Source organism: Salvelinus sp. IW2-2015, linkage group LG5 (assembly GCF_002910315.2).
Source record: "Salvelinus sp. IW2-2015 linkage group LG5, ASM291031v2, whole genome shotgun sequence".
In the NCBI taxonomy this organism is placed as follows: Eukaryota; Metazoa; Chordata; class Actinopteri; order Salmoniformes; family Salmonidae; genus Salvelinus; species Salvelinus sp. IW2-2015.
Genome location: NC_036844.1, coordinates 32523087 through 32541281, shown reverse-complemented (window position 1 = coordinate 32541281; position 18195 = coordinate 32523087). Strand labels below are relative to the sequence as shown.

The following is an 18195-nucleotide window of genomic DNA, read 5'->3' as shown; positions in this document are numbered from 1 at the left end:
ACGTCTTGACTATATTTCCTATTCATTTTGCAACTCATTTCATTTATGTTTTCATGGAAAACAAGGACATTTGTACGTGACCCCAAACTTTTGAACGGTAGTGTATATTTTCAGTTTGCTAAACATATCTTATATGTTGGCTACATTACTAGTTTAGCTGAATTAACTTAAATATTGTGTTCATCTAACAATATCTGCTTAGTGCTGTAATGTGTTCATCTAACAATACCTGCTCAGGCTTGAACTATACATTTGAGGTTGCATGAACAAAAATATGGACTTTTTTTTGACCAATGTTGATGTTCACATCTCGGTAACACTTTGCCTAAAGCATTCCGGTTATAATGCTTTATTACTTGTTATTACTTGCTATGATTTATCAACCTTACAATGTATTGTTATTAGATGAATACATCTTCGTGATGCTCCTGGACACATCATAAGTGATGTAACCTGGGTTCAATGGGTGTTTCAGGTCTTTCAACATCAGACGCCCTCGCCCAGGCAAACCAGCCAAGGTTGATCAGACCTCGACTTGCGTCCAAGTGGCTTTTTCAGCTGCCTCGTTGGTGCTGGTGATGGCTCTCCAGTGATGCTGCCTCGTTGGTGCTGGTGATGGCTCTCCAGTGATGCTGCCTAGTTGGTGCTGGTGATGGCTCTCCAGTGATGCTGCCTCGTTGGTGCTGGTGATGGCTCTCCAGTGATGCTGCCTCGTTGGTGCTGGTGATGGCTCTCCAGTGATGCTGAGTGTGCTGTAGGCTCTGTGAAGGGATTGCCCAGCAAAACCCCTGCAACCTACTTTGATAGGCATGTGCCTTCCAACCCTGCTTCCAGCGGTCCATGACCAGTCCCTTGTACTTGGCCCTCTTCTTGTACTCCTCCTCTAGACGGTCTTCCCAAGGGACTGTCAGTTCCAGAATGATAATGGTCTTTGTGGACTCTGAGACCAGGGTGATGTCTGGTCTCACAGTTGTCTTGTTGTTCTTGTTCTCGTAGAGGGCGATGCTGCTCAGACTCTGTGTCGACCGCAGTCACCTCCGGAGATAGCTGTTGACTTTCCTCTCCAAGTTCTCGACAGTGGAGATGGGGACGTTGTAGATAAGCAGAGCCCAGAGTATCCTCAGAAGGATACCGTGCTGATACATCCACACCTTAAACCTGCCAGGCAGCCCAGACCGATCTACCGCGCTCAGCCAGCTCTCAAGCTCTTGACAAGACTTTTGAACTGATGTTGAGTTGTTCAGGCTGCTGTTGAATATCTTGCCAAAGCCTTTCACTGGCTTTTCCGAGATGGTTGGGATTGGCTTTCCTGCAATGTTGAAGCCTAATCTTTCCACGACCTTGCCCTTCTTCAGCACCATGGAACTCGACTTTGTAGGCTTGAAGCTCATCCTGGCCCATTCGATCAGCTTCTCCAGCCCTTGCAGAATCCAATTGTATCCTGGCATTGACTGTAGTGACTGCCAGGTCGTCCATCAAGGTCCTGATTGATGACTGTCGCAACCCAGATTTGGTTCAGAGGCCCCAACACTAAGCTTCAGCAGACTTCACAATCATGTTAATCGCCAGGGCAACCTGTCTGTGTCACTCTGATGTCACTGACCCTGCTGAGACTCTCCTGCAGAACCTGTCATAGTAGTCCAGGATAATAATAATAGTAGTCCAGGATAATAATAACAGTAGTCCAGGATAATAATAATAGCAGTCCAAGATAATAATTACACTAGTCCAGGATAATATTTGGCCGTTTTCCATTGACAAAAGCAATGTCGCAAAAAAATCATTGCAACATTTTTCATGGAAATGTAAGAGAACAGCAGATCAAAAAAAAGTATCAGTTCAACAAGGGTGGGTTGGTTTTTGTAGAGATTTCGTTATTGAGATAAATTATGATGGAAATGCTGTTTTTCGATTGAAAACTAAATACATTTTTTGCAAGACAAGAATTGCTTATGATGTGTCCTGGATCATCAAGAAGATGTATTGCTTTACATTGCAATTGGAAGTTTCACCATAAAATTGTTTCTGATCGCTACTAGGCCTACGTGCCTACAATGGCACGGACCATGGCCATAAGTAGGCAATTGAGAATTATTATAAAGAATATTAGGTCACCTCTTGCATTCTATCCATGCTGGCTTTTGCGGGCTACCTGAGACATGAAACAAATTTGTGGGACGGCATACAGGCTGTCGCCACTTTATTAATGCTCAATTTGCCTAAATGGATAATGGAAACACTTCAACCACTTTATTCAACATACTCAACTAGGTTAATGAGAAAAGGTGTTAGGCGTTACTTGTGACGTCATTACATTCAGCTGTTTTTATCGACACAACGCAGTTTAATGGAAAGGCAACATGGCAGGGAATTGGCAGGCAATCTACTTTCCATGCTAACTTTCTAACTGTTGACAAGAAATCACTGGACAAGTTCATGGAAACTTACCTAGTGTCTCATTATAAGGCTTATATCATGTCTATCTATACAGTTGAAGTTGGAAGTTTACATACATTTAGGTTGGAGTCATTAAAGCTAGTTTTTCAACCACTCCACAAATTTCTTGTTAACAAACTATAGTTTTGGCAAGTTGGTTAGGACATCTACTTTGTGCATGACACAAGTAATTTTTCTAACAATTGTTTACAGAAAGATTATTTCACTTATAATTCACTGTATCACAATTCCAGTGGGTCAGAAGTTTACATACACTAAGTTGACCGTACCTTTAAACAGCTTAGAAAATTCCAGAAAATGATGTCATGGCTTTAGAAGCTTCTGATAGGCCAATTCACATAATTTGAGTGAATTGGAGGTGTACCTGTGGATGTATTTCAAGGCCTACCTTCAAACTCAATGCCTCTTTGCTTGACATCATGGCAAAATCAAAAGAATTTAGCCAAGTCTGGTTCATCTTTGGGAGCAATTTCCAAACGGCTGAAGGTACCGCGTTCATCTGTACAAACAATAGTACGCAAGTATAAACACCATGGGACCACGCAGCCGTTATACCGCTCAGGAAGGAGACGCGTTTTATCTCCTAGAGATGAACGTACTTTGGTGCGAAAAGTGCAAATCAATCCCAGAACAACAGCAAAGGACCTTGTGAAGATGCTAGAGGAAACAGGTACAAAAGTATCTATATCRACAGTAAAACGAGTTCTATATCGAAATAACCTGAAAGGCCGCTCAGCAAGGAAGAAGCCACTGCTCCAAAACCGCCATAAAAAGTCCAGCCTACGGTTTGCAACTGCACATGGGGACAAAGATCGTACTTTTGGAGAAATGTCCTCTGGTCTGATGAAACAAAAATAAAACTTTTTGGCCATAATGACCATCGTTACGTTTGGAGGAAAACAGGGGAGGCTTGCAAGCCGAAGAACACCATCCCAACCATGAAGCACGGGGGTGGCAGCATCATGTTGTGGGGGTGCTTTGCTGCAGGAGGGATAGGTGCACTTCACAAAATAGATGGCACAGTTGACAAATTAAATTCCTCACATTTTGCAATTTGAATAAATGTGTTTTTAATTCTGAATCAATTACTAAACTATTCTGAATTACGGATGGAAATATGGTATTGTATTTATTTTTCACAAAAATGTGACATAGTATCCCTATGACCATCCTAAATCGAACCCTCTTGGTCCTTTAATAACTGTACTCCGGCAGATGCAACCCTACCACTAACCCTAACACCAATAAAACATGCAAAAACTGTTCATTCTTAATATAATTTAACCTCATTACAGTAACATCACCAGGTACTTCATTGTGTGTCCAAGGGTCACTTTTCAAGTAATTCCATGGAACATCTGTTAAGGTACGTAGACCTGCACGTCCTTGCAGGGAGGGAGTGTTCTGATAGCAACCCTACCACTAACCCTAACACCAATAATTACCCAGGCACCAAGGCTAACACCTTTGTTGGAAACCAATTAAAACATAAGTCGATTGAGATAACTTTAAAACTCGCTCCTGTTATTCACACACCAAGACCATTAAGTTTCAGTCGTGTGTTGAAGTGACAGCTTTGAAAGACATTGAAATCTATGTTTGAATGAGGAAGAAATAATGTTTATGAAGATGTTTCTGCTTGAAAATGAATGTCATCTATTTGCCAGTCAGTTTTCATTGCTAGTTGTGAGTTTTGTCGTCCATCTTTGAACAGAGTGTGCTAAGTCTCCAATATTTAGGGTTCTTCGAAAAAAACATGCATCAAGGCTGCCTTCCTTACTTAGTGTTACTGTTATGAATGGTGTTCTCTACCTTGTCTGGTTATCCTGTTGAGTTCTCCTACGTCTCACAAGGGCACAACCTCCTGGCCTTGCCTTGATTTGTTTCTGATTTCAGGTGACGTTATAGGGCGTCTATATCTGTAGTCATGGGAGTGGATACTGCTATAGTAAAGTTCTTTGTAATTAAGGTAATCCCCTTACCGTTAAGCTCTGTCTTAAATACTTGTTCTGGAGGCAAATATTTTTAAAGTGGTGCGTGAGTTCAGATGTGGTGTGCACTTCATTGACATAACATCCAGCTATATACCATTCACTTACCATGTTATACTCCCCCAAACCTTTAAAATACTGTCACATCCCCTCTCTGTCTCTCTCTGTCACACACACGCAATGTTTGAGCTCAACTCTAACAACTCCACTGGGCCAACATTTGACTCCTGGAAGCCTTCTCATCTCATCTCATTGGATTTAGGGATCCTACCACCTGTTCTCTGCAGCAGAAGAAGCCAGAAATATGATACAAGGACTTCCTCTGCATCATCCTGACAACCTCTGTGAAAGGCCCCAAACTCAATCAGGTCTATGTACTCATATGACACGTGAAGTTTTCGTAGTACAACTATTGATGTCATGTGGATCTGGAAGTCAGTTTAGATGAGTGACATATACAGTAAGATGTGACATTTTCTATTTTCAATTATAAACCATGTGGTTCGAGCTCTGAATGCTGATTGGCTGAAAGCCATCAGACCATATACCACGGGTATGACAAAACATTTATTTTTACTGCTCTAATTACGCTGGTAAGCAGTTTATAAAAGCAATAAAGCACCTCAGGGGTTTGTGGTATATMGSCKATATACCACACCCCCCCAGGCCTTATTGCTTAAACATACCCTGGATGACTTAGGCTGGTTGATATAGCCCACATGGTATAACACAAGTTTGGTATCAGCCAGACTAAGAATGCCTAGAAAGAGGTGCCAGATATTATTCTATACTGTAGCCATTATTTCCAATACTAAGTGTACAAGTAGCCCTGGAGTTTCCAAGTACCTGTGGAGTTTGTAAATATCTGTGTTTGATTTTGTGGGCTTTTGTGGGCAACAACAACTGCCACAGTCTCAATACATTTGCAATGCCAGAGAGTGCAGTGCCAGTCGGTACACTATTAGAAAAAATAGTTACAAACGGCTGTCCCCATAGGAGAACCCTTTTGGTTCCAGATAGAACCCAGTTTGGTTCCAGGTAGACTCCTTTGGGGTTACATATAGAACCCTCTGTGAAAATGGTTTTACATGTAACCCAAAAGGGCTCTACCTGGAACCAAAAATGTTTTACCTGGTACCATAAAGGGTTCTTCAAAGGGTTCTGCTATGGGGACAGCTGAATAACACTTTTAGGTACAAGATAGCACCTTTTTGTTTTAAGAGTGTAGGATGCCTATCTGATGCTTCTCCGGCGTGCCCCATCATAGCCAACCTCTCAAAAGATTCCCCTGTGAGTTTAACTGGGAGTCTCTTGGAACCCAACTCTGATCCGCAACACAATCCAATTACAGACTAAGTGAGACGGCAGACAGATTGAGGGAGATTTATCTCTTAATCAATTCAGACTGCTATAGATAGACAAGACACCTGGGGACTGGGAAACCTTGCTTCCAGAACGCCACAAGTCCTGATCAGGCATGAAGAACATTTCATTCTCTCTCTTTCTGTAAGGCACTGTGCCAGACAGGAGGACTGGTAGAGATGTTTGACTCGACGCGGTCAGGAAGCTGGCATCCTGCATTCTAAATATGTCCACTGGCTTGGCAAGGGCAAGCAAGACCGTTGGACCTGTAAGTAAAGGTCGCTGGTTCGAATCCCTGAGCAGACTAGGTGTAGAATCTGTTGATGTGGCCCTTGAGCAAGACACTTAACCATAGTACTGTACCTTGAGGAGTCTCTTTTACAGGTGTAGTCCCTATTATTTACAAAGCTGAGGTTGTTGTGGAGTGGATGCTCTGCACTGCCTCACAGTCACTCGCTGTCCAATTTCATGTGGTTCTGAACGTCACACCACAGGAATTCCGCTGCTATCCTTGTTGCTGAAACTCTTTGGTTAGAGAAGCATTGCACCTTTTTCATCTCACAAAGTCATCACAGACTATATAGGCTACATAACTTTCCCCACCCTCTCATATTACCAGCACTGAATTCAGTCATGCATCCATCATAGCGCACAAACAAGTGACAAAGCCAGATCCGTTACTCCTTTATCTACCAAGCCAGCCTCTGTTCTCTTCATATCTCCACACAGCCTCTGTTCTCTTCATATCTCCACACAGCCTCTGTTCTCTTCATATCTCCTCACAGCCTCTGTTCTCTTCATATCTCCACACAGCCTCTGTTCTCTTCATATCTCCACACAGCCTCTGTTCTCTTCATATCTCCACACAGCCTCTGNTCTCCACACAGCCTCTGTTCTCTTCATATCTCCACACAGCCTCTGTTCTCTTCATATCTCCACACAGCCTCTGTTCTCTTCATATCTCCACACAGATGTGCCCTTGGAAGACAGTAAAAGAACAGGAGGGACTGAAGAACTGTGGTCACTCTCAGAGGCTCTTTGTCTTATGCCATGTGACCAAGTTACTCAGAAGCAAAGATGATTGGAAACAATAACAGGTTGTTCTGTCCCTCAAGTTAGCTCTATCCCGTAGTTGCATAGAATGTCCTTGTCTACATGCCTAGGCCAGCTGCGGGGAGTGACTGTGGAAGAGAGGAACCAACACTTTACATAGGCAATGCATTAGTAGTCATGAATATCTCTCACTATTTGTTAAGCATATAGTTGTTAACTATTAATATTAAACAAATCAGGTAAATACGTAATTTTTCTCTCACATCGCTCACCAACCAAGAATTCACAAAATGGGACAAACACCAAATTGAGACTCTGCATGCAGAATTTTGCCAAAATATCCTCTGTGTACAATGTAAAACACCAAATAATGCATGCAGAGCAGAATTAGGTCAATACCCACTAATGTTTAAAATCCAGAAAAAAAGCAGTTCAATTCTACAACCACCTAAAAGGAAGCGATTTCCAAACCTTCCAGAACAGACATCACCTACAGAGAAATGCACCTGGAGAAGAGTCCCCTAAGCAAGCTGTTCCTGGGGCTCTGTTCACAAACACAAACACACCCCACAGAGCCCCAGGACAGCAACACAATTAGACACAACCAAATCATGAGAAAACAAAAAGATAATTACTTGACACATTGGAAAGAATTKACAAAAAAACTGAGCAAACTAGAATGCTATTTGGCCTTAAACAGAGAGTACACAGTGGCAGAATACCTGACCACTGTGACTGACCCAAACTTAAGGAAAGCTTTGTCTATGTACAAACTCAGTGAGCATAGCTTTGCTATTGAGAAAGGCCACCGTAGGCAGACCTGGCTCTCAAGAGAAGCCAGGCTATGTGCACACTGCCCACAAAATGAGGTGGAAACTGAGCGGCACTTCCTAACCTCCTACCAAATGTATGACCATATTAGAGACACATATTTCCCTCAGATTACACAGACCRACAAAGAATTTGAAAACAAATCCAATTTTGATGAACTCCCCACAGTGTGCATCACAGCAGCAAGATGTGTGACCTGTTGCCACAAGAAAAGAGCAACCAGTGAAGAACAAACACCATTGTAAATACAACCCATATTTATGTTTATTTATTTTCCCTTTTGTACTTTATCTATTTGCACATCATTACATTATTTTGGAACTTGTGAGTGTAATGTTTACTGTAGATTTTTTATTGTTTATTTCACTTTTATTTATTATCTATTTCACTTGCTTTGGCAATGTAAACATATGTTTCCCATGCCAATAAAGCCCCTTAAATTGAAATTGAATTGAGAGAGAGAGAAAGAGAGAGAGAGGCAGAAAGAGAATGAGAGAAAGAGAGAGAGAGAAAGAGAACGAAAGAGAGAACGAGAGAGAARGAGAGATAATGAGAACGAGAGAGAGAGGGAGAGAGGGAGGGAGAGAGAAAGAGAATGAGAGAGGGAGAGAGGGAGAGAGAAAGGGAGAAAGAAAAAGAACGAGAGAGAGAGAGAGAGAGATTAATTGAGTTATGTACAGTGTATATGTGTGTGATAAGGAAATGTGCCAAGGAAAATGGGGAAGGCGCTAAACAATAAACAACTGTCATGCCTACTCCTGCTCCCCCCCTCCAGGCACTCGACGTCGCCGGTCTACTAACCACTGGTTCTGGCAACCATCATTGCTCACACCTGGCAACCATCATTGCTCACACCTGGCATCCATCATTGCTCACACCTCCCCATCGTTACGAACACCTGGACTGCATCATCACCCTGATAACTCTCCCTTCATGTAGCCCTCAGTTGTCTCTGTCATCAGGCAGTATTGGTTTTGGTTACGCTCAGTATGCTGCGCCTGTTTGGTATTATCGTCATGGTTATGATTATTATTATTAAACTCACCTGCCTCTTGACTCCCTGTGTATACGTTACAGCAATGAGCTGCCTATAGTGTGTAATCAATCACTTTAGATGATAGCAAAATGCATCATATTTAGCAGACCTTGTAAACTAAGTACTCAATAAAGTTTCATAAACCAGATGCTTGTATGAGGAATTGTTAACATGACCGCAGGCCTAACCAATCAATACAGATAAAAGGTGAATGGAGCTGCACAGATCCCAATCTATAGCCCCAACCACAATAGCGACTGTGTTAGAAAATGACATTGCAATGCTATAAATACTGGGACAATCCTAAAGAATAACATTTACAGAGAGTTAGAGAGGACAGGAGGATCAATAACCTCAGCTTAATGTTTCTATTTACTGAAGAATTAATGGTTTAATTATTCATGATGGCCATGGGACATTAATTCAAGTGGAGGAAAGTTAAAAAGTTAAAAGTATCAGACCAGCCCCTCTGTATTCCAAAACAAATGAAAAGTGAGAGATATTTGTCAAGTAGCATTTGGCGGGAAAGACCATGCATAAAGTGATTCTGAAGTGCCCCGTTAAACGAATAACAGAATTTTTTTAAGTTTAAGTTGATTGCTTAACAATTAAATTCTATGTTTAAATGAAATGACAGATTGGGATGAAGATCATGTTCAGGATCCATACTTGGCGCCAAACATGGCCCATTATCTTATGTGTGTAAATCATTATGGTATAGTGGTAGGCTAGATATACTCTGTGAAATGTTATGTTATGTGTGTAAATCATTATGGTATAGTGGTAGGCTAGATATTCTCTGTGAAATGCTCTTGGGCCTCTAAGTGTAGTTTGTAACATGTCTTTGTACATTTTCAAAGTAGTGTCTTTAAACTGTTTTCAGCTTTCTTCTTCTTCCATCCTTCTTCCACTGCAGTGTTACAGCGCTGCCTAGCTACCAACACGGATACTGCAGTGTTACAGCGCTGCCTAGCTACCAACACGGACACTGCAGTGTTACAGCGCTGCCTAGCTACCAACACGGACACTGCAGTGTTACAGCGCTGCCTAGCTGCCTAGCTACCAACACGGACACTGCAGTGTACAGCGCTGCCTAGCTACCAACACGGACACTGCAGTGTTACAGCGCTGCCTAGCTACCAACACGGACACTGCAGTGTTACAGCGCTGCCTAGCTACCAACACGGACACTGCAGTGTTACAGCGCTGCCTAGCTACCAACACGGACACTGCAGTGTTACAGCGCTGCCTAGCTACCAACACGGACACTGCAGTGTTACAGCGCTGCCTAGCTACCAACACGGACACTGCAGTGTTACAGCGCTGCCTAGCTACCAACACGGACACTGCAGTGTTACAGCCCTGCCTAGCTACCAACACGGACACTGCTGTGTTACAGCCCTGCCTAGCTGGGCAATTTTTTGGATGTTTCCCCAAATTAGGAAAAGGATGTCTATTGCAGCATAGCGATGAGAATAATCCTCGCCAGGGATGTGCACTATTGCTGCATCAGGCTAGAAATCGCATGCGACGTTAGGTATACCCAGATGCAAGATAACACTTGAATTTGTGTGTGTTCTAGTAAGTGTGAATGAAAAAATAGTTTACACGTGTTATATACATGTGCTTGGAAATGCGAGGGGTTGGACATTTCAATGACACTGGATACAGACGTCAGTTAAACTTATAGTTTTGATTTTCATTTGGTTGAGTTGTCAACTAACGGGAATTCAACGTGAAATCAACTAAAAACACTGTCAATGGATTTAGGTTAAAAGTTAGATAAAAAAATACGAGATTTCCTTACATTGATTACTTTTTGCAAATCCAATCAGTTTTCCATGTTGATTCAATGTCACCATGTTGCATTTTTGGTTGACATTACGTGGAAACAACGTTTTTGATCAGTGGGAAGGGTGTGTATAATACAGCTCTTTAGGCATTGAAGAGTAATATATAGCCTAGTGTAAGTTGTAGTTGTAGGAGGTTATCATCAGTGGAATCTATTTTAATTGAGAGCTCATGAATATTCTATGAACCTCAAAATATTATTTCAGTACCCTAATTGCTTTTCTACTTAAACAGATGTCTGTATGTATCAGTCTGTATCATTCGTAAAGTTAGCAAAAATAACTGATACACTGTATTTGCTCTGTAGTTCACCACAAGGCATGTGAGCAAGGTGTTTCACAGCAGTGCAGCCCACTGTAATGTATGCTGCTGGTTAATAAACTATGGAGGAAAGAGGATGTCGTTTTGTTATACGCTGATTTATAGCAAAAAAAACATCACTGAGTGTACAAAACATTAGGATTGCCTGCTATTTCTGTTACATAGACTGACCAGGTGAATCCAGGTGAAAGCTATAATCCCTTAATGATGTCACTTGTTAACATCTGCTAACCATGTGTATGTGACAGATACATTTGATTTGATTTGATTTTGATGTGAATAGTATTAGCATTTTTTCCAGTGTGGTATAACATATTTTTGTCTGTCCTCCACATGGTCTATGTGCTCTAGAGAAGTTTATCATTCATCAGCTTGTCATGTTGACTAAACTCCATMCTGACACAATACTTGTGTCCTCTCCGGTCTCTCCTCTCCAGATAGAGGTGCTGCATGATCATGAGGAGAACCGCGGCTGTCTCTCCTACAGCCAGAGGGGAGAGGAGAGCCCAGTCCAGCTGAAACGGTGAAACAGCACCACACCCCACTCAACATCAGTCTGCATGTACTGTCCAACTCCAGTTTGGTTTCAACACCTGTTTATCTMTCTGTTATCTGRCTAGAATGTTTCATCAGGGTCACATCATTTAATTTAATAAAGCAATTCCCCTTACTGGTGCTTCTCTGTCTCTCTCTGTCTCGCTCTTTCTCTCTGTGCATCTTGCTGACTGTGCTCTGTGTCTTCAGACACATAATGAAAGAGCTTATTGAGACAGAGAGGATCTATGTTGAGGAGCTGCTCTCTCTCTTGCTGGTAAGGTGTTTCATTTGACAGTTGCACAGACACACAAACCATCCCAAAGGGTACAGGATAAAAAAAAGTCTCAATTTCTCTAGGGTTATAGAGCGGAGATGGATAACCCTGTTCTCTTTGGAAATATGCCAGAGATCTACAAATTCCACAGCAGACAAGGATGTAAACACAATCACACAGATATACTCTTTCTTTCTCTGTCTCTATCACACACACACACACACCGAGGCACTGATGAGCAGAAGCTCTGACTCATTTTTTACAGAGTGAATAGTGTATTGATTGAAGTTAAGCCTGCCATGTCCGCCCCTCCTCCTCTCTGCAGGACCTTCCTCCAGGACTTGGAGGAGTGCCTGGAAACTCCTCAGAGGGTTGGAGCCTGCTTTCTACAACGGGTGAGCAAGCTTGTGATCACCCCTCTCTGACCTACTGTCAGCATGTGGTATGAGGTCATCAGTCAGAGACCACTGTAACCATCTACAGACATTCTATTGATATTTCTCTGTCGTTTCAGAAAGAAAAGTTTCAGGTGTACGAGCGCTACTGTCAGAACAAGCCACACTGTGAGTTGCTATGGAGACAGTGTTCTGCTTGGCCATTCATCCAGGTACTCTCGCTAAGTGCACTGTCAAGCTTTTTTATTGACCAGAGATGCACTTCTACTTACTTTCTGCTTTTAAATACCCTTTCATCTATTGATAAAACGTTGATTTATTTTTTATTTGAAGTTATAGTTTTGACAAATGTGTGTCTTCTGGATAAATTTGAGACYTTTCTTCAATATTTCCGTCCAGTGGCGATTTTAGCATGTAAATCTTGGTGGGGCATGCCAGCAAAGCCACAACACAACACAAACAAATACATGAATTGCACTATAACGGTAACAAATGGTGCCCACAAACTGTTAGGGTCTACATAAAGCTGTCCCAAAAGCAGAGCTTTCTTTTCAGCACCATGGAGTGAATCATTACCGCTGCTACACCTGGTTATCAGCGGAGCTCTGTCWGGCAGCGAAATAGTTCATTCAGCCTCATTTACTGCCTTTTAAYAAACATAGCTGATATGGCTGACTTCCTTYAACAAATGTTGTTTCTARTGACAATTGAGATGTACAAACTATGGCATAAGAGGATGACAAGCGGAGAAGAGGCAATCCATATTTTCGATRAAGACATTAATGAGCGAGCTAGGACGGACGTAGTCAATATAACTATTTGTTCAGCACTTTTTAAATGTACAGCGACAGAATTCAGAACATGGGCCATTCTTACAGTATTCTCCCTGTATACCAAGTCAGAACCGTAGGATAAATAAATGGCATATGAGCAGACAATGAAAGCTCCTACAATTTTCAATGATTACATTTCTCTAAACAGGCTATAGGCTACATGTGCACCACCAAGTCAGGACAGTAGGCTAAATMATGAGGGGGAAAGGGACCAAATGATTAGGGTGAGGCACATGGGCTACTAACAGCTTACTARACAACATACACTTTGTATTACTTTCTTAGCTACAGTATACATATCTTCCTGGCATATTACATCATTTATGCAGCCATTTTTGGAKTCATCTTGTTGTGCTCACTTGAACAGGAAGGTGGCAAGGCAGTCCTTGTGGGCAAATTTTGCCATCAATCTTTGTCATCAAAGTCTGTCATTCTCTGTATTTATGGTGCTTTCAATACAACTGGGAACTCTGAAAAGAACAAGGTTGAATCATGACGTCAGTGGTCTTCAGGTCGGAGCTCTAGAAAGAGGCCAGAGTTTCCGACTTGGAATTCCGAGTTGGATGACCGTTCAAAACTTATTTTCCCAGTTGGAGATAATTTTTTTCTGAATTCCCAGTTGTCTTGAACTCACTGAAGTCTGAGATTTCCAAGTTCCGACTTTCCAGTTGTTTTTAACWCGGCAGAAGTCATTCTGGATTGACTGCATGGCCAATGTATTCAAACTTTTCTGGCCCATGGTGTTGAATGTTTATCCTTTTAAGCTTGGAAAAGAGACCTTTAAACCCAGACTTGGACCACACATCCACAACACTGAATAGTAGGCTAGTGATTGCTTAGCAACACTGAGTTAGCCACTGATTCCTTCCAAACCACTCATTGTTGAATTTAAAATGTCCAACTTGTTGTCTAATGTTTATGTCCAATGGCTGATGAGCACCAATACGTTTTATCTATAATTTTTCTTCATATGACAAGGATTAAAAAGGATTTGCAGTAGATTGTCGACTTGATTCATGATGATGACTYRTAGCTAAGATTTTGAAAGTAAGATGTTGACATGATCAGTCCAATKWAAGCTACGGTATATATAACGTGATTTGACGTCATTTTATCTGTGGCCAATGACTTTGAGCCTTCTTGGATGGGCACTTCTAATGTAACTCTATGGCAGCACCCAYGGGGCTTGAATTTTCGAGCTCTCTCTGTCGATTTTGTGGTGAKGTAGTGTCCCCATGAGTGACAGAACACTGAGCCAATCACGGCGCAACTAGAGAACATTACCAACCCCTACGTGCCGTYTTTTCCGCTGGCTGCCCCACCYCCATAGAAAGCACTGATCTAGGCTTAAACACCTGCATTTTGGAGCTGCCTTAAGAAAGCAAAAAAGAGACCATGTTTGTATYKYGCTTTATTAACTCAATGATTTTATATATTTTTTACATTGTTTGCAAACTGATATGTGACACGTATTAATGCCAAATTAACATACAAAACAGGCATGGGTCGCCACTGTTTCCATCTCCATCCTTTGTAGGAGTGTGAGAAAAAGCTGGATCACAAACTGGGGTTGAACTCATACCTCCTAAAGCCAGTCCAGAGGCTGACTAAGTACCAGCTGCTACTGAAGGTACAGTAGGGCTTGGGCTCAGCCAACAACATCTTGACTTAGATGGTTCATGTATGAGTTTTAACATTGTGACATTGCCATTGTAACACATTGGACCTCTGGGCTCCTGTCTTTCCCAGCAGGAGCTGTAGAAGCACAGCGTGGACAGTGAGTATATATTTGAGCTGCAGGGGGCACTAGAGGCCATGTTGGATCTCCACAAGTCTGTCAAATACTCAGTGTACCAGATCACCATCACAGGGTATGAGGTAAAGAGTGTGAGTGAGAGACCATATGAGTGACTTAGCGAGAAAGAATAATTTTTCCTAATTATTGCAAAGTGAATTTTGTAATAATTGTGTCCTACCATATCCCACCATGCTGGGTTGTGTTGTGTCTGGCTGCGTACCCAGGACGAGCTGAGTGACCTGTGGCGGGTGCTGCTGCAGGGTTCCTTCAGTGTGTGGATCAGCCATAAGAGGGGCCCCACGCGGATGAAGGAGCTGACCCACTTCAAGCCCATGCAGAGGCACCTCTTCCTGCATGAGCACGCTCTGCTCTTCTGCAAGCGCCATGAGGAGCATGGGGAGGACCACGACCGCACCCCCTTCTACAGCTTCGAGCGCTGCCTGAAGGTAATGCTGGGAGGGCACTACTAGTACTGCTGCTCTTATCATATGAACCCACATGTTCAATTTTATTGAGGGACAATCATTACGCTTTCAATGGTTAATTGTGTTTTCTCTGCAGATGAGTGCTGTTGGGATCACAGAGAACYTCAAATGAGATGTGGAAAAGTTTGAGCTCTGGTACAGTGGCAGAAAGGAGGTGTATGTTGATCAGGTGAGGGCCAGATCAGTGATCATTTGATTTTGATTATTTTGCGCTCTGTCTAGTCTGAGTTTTGGCAAGTGACAGAGTGGTCTCTGTTTGGTCTTCTTGACTCACTGACGCACACAGTACTGTTCCCTGTGATTGTGTTCCTGGGGCCCCGACAGTCCAGATCAAGATTGCCTGGCTCACAGAGATCAGGAAAATACTCACCAACCAAGGTTTCTACTTTGGATCTACTTGTCTGTTAGCTTCCATGTTGGGTATTTGTTCCCCATGTCCTCTATTGTGGTGTCTGTCTGCATGCTGTCTGCATGCTAGTAGTTTGGTTAAACTACTTGGATTTTTAAAGTCCCTTTTATCTGCCCTCTGCCCCCCCTCCCTTTCCCTCTCCCCCTCTCTCTCCGAAGACATTCCCCCTATTCAAATCTTAGAGAAGACTCCTCTTTCTCCTCCATCTACTGACAGGTGATGCTCTTTGCATGTCCTCTCATGTCCTCTCATCTCTCCATTTTACAATTTGCATAGTGAACAAAGAGACCATTCAGATTTCATGGACATTTTTTTAAATGTAATTGGTCGTAGCATGTGGGTTTGTTTGCTGTGGATTTCCATCATAACTTGGTTTCAACTCATCTTCAACTTACTGACTATTGTAAAGTGGTTGTTCCACTGGATTTCATAAGGTGAATGCACCAATTTGTAAGTCGCTCTGGATAAGAGCGTCTGCTAAATGACTTAAATGTGATGTCAGGATTGTTTGTGTGGTGTGATCTAGAGCAGGGATATTGAACTCTGACCCTACGAGGTCCAGAGCCTGCTGGTTTTCTGTTCTACCTGATAATTAATTGCACACATCTGGTATTCCAGGTCTAAATCAGTCCCTGATTAGAGGGGAACAATGAAACAAAGCAGTGAAACTGGCTTGGAGGTCCAGGGTTGAGTTTGGTGGATCTAGAGGATAAGGTGCCTGAGGCCAAACCTGTGACCATGTGGATATTCTTTTTCTGCCCCGTTCCTTTGTAACTCGAGACAGTCCGACTCGTACGACGGTGTGCATGTCAAGGAGTCCCGGGCAGATCGCTGGCTCCTCAGATTGTTTTGATGTCCTTCCTCACAGTAATATCCCAGACCAGTCCCTAAGTACGGAGGAGGCCGCACCGTTAGGACGCACCAGCCCCGTCCTCACAGACCCCGGGGTCTTCTCCCCCCAGCCCTGGCACAATAACCGACGCAGTGAGCCAGCGTGGGAAACAGCAGCCATTTTGTCACACCAACTCACTTTAGTAGTAGAGCATACTCTATGTCTATAAGATGGGCCTGTTCGTGAGGTTTCCACTGGAAACTCTAGCATGTTACTGTGGAATTTAGTTTGTGTAGTCAGTGGAAAGGTATTCTATATGAATTGTTTTGTAAGTGTCTAGTATAAGTGACATTTAGGTGGATATGTATAGTAAGTAGTGAGGCCTTTGCCGTGTGAGGTGGTTGTATTTTAGAGGTTCTCTCTGTCAAACGTAGGTTGGCCTGACACCTCCCACTCAGTGAACATCTTTGAGGGGTCCGTAGGCCTGGAGCACCACTGGCTTGTCCAACCTGTCAGAGTCTGACGAGGATGACCACACTACTCCACTGGTGAGCCAGTCTAAACGTCATTGGAGTGTTATTGTTCTGTAAAACAGTTGCGGAAGTAATTGTCAATAATGTCAGACAGTGCACTGTGTAAAATATGATGCTATTGTCAATCTGTGTTTATTACAGGTCTTAAGGTCACATGCGTTCCTCTCGCAGGGCCCTGGGAGAAAGTAGTGTGTGTAGTACAGCTGACCTCATCATTAAGTGCGGTGATGTCATCCAGCTGCTGCATCAGGACACTGTAGGGAAGTGAGAAGGCCCAGTACTAATATCACTACCACGCTTACTGTTAATTGTTGTTACTCTAGTACTCCTGGTTCTCTCTCTGCAGGTGTGAGGAATGTCAGTCGTTGTGATGAGGAGCGGGTCTCAGCTGATAACCTCCACAGGATTCTGGGAGAGAGTGGCCAAGACCACTCATGCAGGAAGGGAGGTGAGGGGTTCCCCATGAACCACTACTAAAGATCACTGTTCCTGTTATATTAGCATGGATGAATAAGATGTCCTCATCCCTGCGCAATAATCTTACAACCTATATGTTTTGCTTACTCTTTCAGGAAATGAGACAACCAGGAAGCTCAGCTCTCTCTGAATGAACCATGTGCCATCCATCCTCAGTCCGGACACAAAGACACAACTGTCGTCGTGCTGCTATCATTCCCATCCATGTTCATATTGCCTGCAGTCTCTAGAGGCCTTAAACCTGCTGCCGGAGACAGACCAGTCATCAATCAACCTTAAACCTGCTGCCGGAGACAGACCAGTCATCAATCAACCTTAAACCTGCTGCCAGAGACAGACGCAGTCCAAATAATCAACCTTAACCTGCTGCCAGAGACAGACCAGTCATCAATCAACCTTAAACTCGCTGCCAGAGACAGACCAGTCATCAATCAACCTTAAACCTGCTGCCGGAGACAGACCGTCATCAATCAACCTTAAACCTGCTGCCAGAGAAAGACAGTCATCAATCAACCTTAAACTTGCTGCCAGAGACAGACCAGCCATCAATCAACCTTAAACCTGCTGCCGGAGACAGACCAGTCATCAATCAACCTTAAACCTGCTGCCAGAGACAGACCAGTCATCAATCAACCTTAAACCTGCTGGCGGAGACAGACCAGCCATCAATCAACATTAAACCTGCTGGCGGAGACAGACCAGCCATCAATCAACCTTAAA

At 43.0% G+C, this 18195-nt stretch overlaps 1 pseudogene; it reads left to right on the top strand.

The window, feature by feature from the left end:
- The first annotated feature begins 11279 nt into the window (after positions 1-11279).
- On the top strand, positions 11280-17605 carry LOC111963726 (guanine nucleotide exchange factor DBS-like; annotated as a pseudogene).
- Positions 17606-18195: the final 590 nt, after the last annotated feature.